Source organism: Eschrichtius robustus, chromosome 10 (genome assembly GCF_028021215.1).
Source record: "Eschrichtius robustus isolate mEscRob2 chromosome 10, mEscRob2.pri, whole genome shotgun sequence".
Lineage (NCBI taxonomy): Eukaryota > Metazoa > Chordata > Mammalia > Artiodactyla > Eschrichtiidae > Eschrichtius > Eschrichtius robustus.
Window position 1 is genome coordinate 41,486,893 of NC_090833.1, and position 4,534 is coordinate 41,491,426.

General features: G+C 41.9%; 1 pseudogene; it reads right to left on the reverse strand.

The window, feature by feature from the left end:
* Positions 1 to 241: 241 nt before the first annotated feature.
* Positions 242 to 1,980, reverse strand: LOC137770938 (zinc finger protein 33A pseudogene; annotated as a pseudogene).
* Between the last annotated feature and the right edge of the window lie 2,554 nt (positions 1,981 to 4,534).

The following is a 4,534-nucleotide window of genomic DNA, read 5'->3' on the forward strand; positions in this document are numbered from 1 at the left end:
ATTATTTGCTACTCAATGAAATATCACTTCTAGGCAAAAGATTTCTCATATATATTGGGTCCCCCACCTCAGCCCCAGGTTGTCTCTGCTATGCAGTGAGTCCTAAAAGAGGGTGAAGGTTTCAGGATGTTGACAGGGGTTTCTTCTTAGTGCTGTTTCTCTGCTGTTTAGTGAAGTTGAGATGCTGGTGGAAGGTTCCATTACACCTGTAGTGTTTCTCCCTAGTGTGTTCTCTGATGTGTTATGAGGAATGACTCTGATAGAAGCTTTTCCCACATTGGTTACATTCATAGGGTTTCTCCCCTGTGTGGGTGCTCTGATGTACTGTGAGGGATGACTTATGGTAGAAAGTTTTCCCACACTCATTACATTTATAAGGCTTCTCCCCTGTGTGTGTTTTCTGATGCTCTCTCAGTTTCGACTTCACAGAGAAGGATTTTTCACATTTGTGACATCCATAGGGTTTCTCTCCTGTGTAAGTCCTCTGATGATTAATGAAGTTTGGCTTCTGGGAGAAAGTTTTCCCACATTCCTTACATTCATAGGGTTTCTCCCCAGTATGTATTCTCTTATGTACTGTGAGAGCTGACCTATCACTGAAGGTTTTCTGACATTCATTACACGGAGATTTGACTTCTCACAGAAATTTTTTCCACATTCATTACATTCATAGGGTTTCTCCCCTGTGTGTGTTCTCTGATGTACTGTGAGGCCTGACCTATACCCAAAGGTTTTCCCACAGTTGGTGCATTCATAGGGTTTCTCCCCTCTGTGTATCCTCTGATGTAGGATGAGAGATGATTTATGGCTGAAGGTTTTCCCACATTCACTATACGCATAGAGTTTTTCTCTTATATCTGTTGTCTGATATGTAGGAAGCTTTGGCTTCTTGCAAAATGCAGTAGCACACTGATTAACTTTATAGACTTTTTTCCCTATATGTGTTTCTTGATGCTGAATGAAATTTGGCTTCTTGCAGAATACTTCCCAATCTTCATAACAGTCAAAGGTTTTCTCTCCTTTATAAATTCGCTGAAGGAGTGACTTCTTGCTGAAACTATTCTCACTTTCAACACACTCATATTATCTCGTCCCCATGATAACTCCATGGTGCTTATTTAAAGTTGACTTCTCACGAACAGACCACCTCCCACAGTGATTCAATTCATAGTGATTCTCCCTTATATGAGTTCCCTGATGAACACTGAATGTTGGTCTATCAGAAAAGGCTTTGACATGTTCATTACATCCATAGGGCTTCTCCCATGAGCTTGCTCTCTTATGGGTAATGAAAGTTGCCCCCTCATTGAAGGCTTTCCCACATTCAGTATATTCAAAAGAAAGCTTCAGAGTTTGAGTATCTTGATGCTGAAATAAGTCCTCATTTTGACTCATGGCTTTTCCAGTTCTATCATATGCTAAAGATTTCTCTCTAGAATGAGAATTCTTGTGCTTTGTACAGAGGAGTAATTTCCCATGTGTATTAAACTCATCAAGATGCCTTACAAAGGAGTGTCTATTACTAATGATTAATTCTGAAAGAGAATCCAAATTCATTCCATATGAGTCATATTTACGAGGTATTTTTCTTCATAAAATAAAGTTTGTATCCAGAGAAAATGTTTTTCCTAATACACTATTTCTCTCTTTAGTTGGTGTTTTGTTGTTGACAAAACCAACTTTCCAACAATGCTGGTCTTCCTTTTCCTGGCTCTTCTCCATCAGGTCAACTATGAAGAAGTCTGGGTGGCTCTGACTTTGGGACTCTTCCTCTCACATCCATGGCTCTTCTCCTTGCTGCAATTTGAAAATCACCTCTGGTTTGGTAACACAGTACCCCACTGAGATGAGGTGGCTGTAGTTCTCCAGCATCACGCCCCTGTACAGGGTTCTCTGAGCAGGGTCCAGGTGCTGCCACTCCTCCTGAGTGAAGCCCATGGCCACATCCTCAAATGACACTGGCTCCTGAGATCTGTTCATTTTCTGTGGATCGAGGAAACATGTAGAGAACTACAAAGTTTGGGCTCTCCTGAAACCTGGCTCAAACCTCAGGTTCTCACAGTCTGACGGGTGGCTTGCGGAGCACGAGGATCACATGGTGCAATCAGCTACGCAAATCTAGCGTCTGCTCTTTCTTGGCCTTGATCCTCCTCTGTTCTGCAGCCCTGGTGGGAGGGCTCCACTCAGATGAGCCATCTTCCCGGTGGGATTCCTCTTTATCTCACAAGATCGGCTTTGTTCCTAGGAACCAGGACCGGAACTTCACAGCGATGTCCTTTGGCTCAGTGCAGGGACGGGCACAACGCCAGATTTAGGCGCAACTGTTTTTTAGGGAGGAAGCAGATGTGGATGTGCCTGCTAGCGCCGCCTCCCGCCGGCTCTCCGGTCTCGAGGCACTCGCTAGCCGCTCTGATCACTTTCCTGACCTGATACAGTGGAAGGGCGAGGACTCCCTGCCATCCTCACAGAGTGCGCGGCGGCCTCAGGGCAGTGGCCGGCAACACCACAGCGGCCTCTCTGGGGACTCGCAGGCGCCGTAAGCGCACGAGGGCCAGACTCGAACAAGCCACGGCAGCAGCTGCCGCTGGCCGGGATAGGGGCCTGAACCCCGCCCCCACTCCAGCTCGGCCGCCCTTCGCACCGGCCAAGCCCCAACCGCGCTCCAGTGCCCGCCGCAGCCCCTATATATTTTAAAAGTGACGCCTCAAACAAAACTCAAGACACTTTCAGTGTAAAGGGATAAGCAAAAAGTACTATATAAAACCTATCCAAAAGACATAATACCGGACAAAGGACTAAGGAAATAAGCACTTTTATGGATAAAGCCATGACATAATGATAAAAAAAAAAAAGTCCTCTGTCCAAAAGTACTCTGACCTTTTGATCATTCTAAGGCACTGGCAAAAGTTTGTCCAGACACGCTTTTGGCTTTCTCTTCAGAGAACACTTTCCTTAGGGTGAATATCCTCATGTTAGCATCTTTTTCAGCCTGCAACAGACTGAGAATGTCTCAAATCATGAAGTCCTGGTGTCTTTTTGATTAACAGTTCTTCCTCGATATAACTCATTCCTCTTGCATTTTATTATAAGCAATAAGAAGAAACTAGGCCACACTTTCAACCCTTTGCTTGGAAATCACAGGCTAAATATCCAGCTTCATCATTTACAAGCTTTGCTTTTCACATAACTGCAGGACACAATTCAGCTAACTTTCTACCATTTTCTTCCAATTTCCAATAACATGCTCATTTCATTTTCATCTGAATCCCCACTGGCAGAGCCTTTCATGTCATATTTCTATAAAGTCTGTTCATGAGGACTTAGGTTTTCTCTAAAACAATAAATGTTTTCTCTACCATGCTCTTCACTTCTTTCTGAGCCCTCAGTAACACAGTGGTTAACATCCATATTTCCACTAGCAGTCTCTTTAAGGCTATCTGGGCTTGTTCTATCGGGCTCCTCAAAATTCTTTCCTCCGCTGCTCACTGTCTAATTCCAAAGGAACTTTCACATTTTAAGGTCACATTATAAGGTTTCACATTCCAGATACCAAAAGAGCAAATTTCTATTGCTGCTATAAGAAATTTCCACAAATTTAGTAACTTAAAATAATACATATGTATTACCTTACAATTTGGGAGGGGTCAAAAGTCTGAAGTGTGTTTCAATGAGCTAAAACCCAGGTGTCAGCAGAGCTGCATTCCTTGTAGAGGTTCTAGGGGAGAATCCATTTCCTTGCTTTCTCCAGCTTCTAGAGGCCATCAACCTTCCTTGGCTTGTAGCCTCCTTCCATCTTCAAAGCCAATGGTCAGTTAACTCTTTCTCATACTGCATCACGCTGACACTTTTAAGAATCCTGCTGATTATACTGGGACCACCCAGATAATCCATGATAAAGCCCTTATTTTAAAGTCAGATGCCTAGAATCCTTAATTCCGTCTACAATCTTAATTGCCCCTTGTCATGCAACAAAACAAACTAACAGGTTCTAAGGATTAGGCAGTGGACCTCTTTGGAAGTGGAAGTGCCAGTATTCTGCCTACCAAAGACATGATGTAAGAATTTTTAAAATTAAGGGCATTTTTTTTTTTGAAAAAAACAGTAAAGTGAAGATACACACACAAACACAATCAAAAATGAAGAATGGACAAATCTCTGGATGTAGTACCAATTTTAAATGTACAAAAGACTATTTTTTTTTAAGCCTACAAGATTCAAATGAACATTACAACCAGCCTTCTGAAACCAGATCATTCTCCTCTAATGCAAAGTTCAAGGAAAACCAAATAGAGGAACAGGTTTTCAACTCATTTTATGACACTATTAAACTGTTAATACTATTATCTGACAAGAACACTATGAGAAAGGACCACAGCAGACAAATTTCAAATAGTATATTAATTTAAATTTTAAGTAAATTGTAATTAAATTTAAAATAAATAAATCACAGACAAAATTTGATAAGGCCATCAATGCATAACAAACAATAGTAACAATCATAACCAATTTGAGCTTTTTCCCTGGAAGTCAAGTA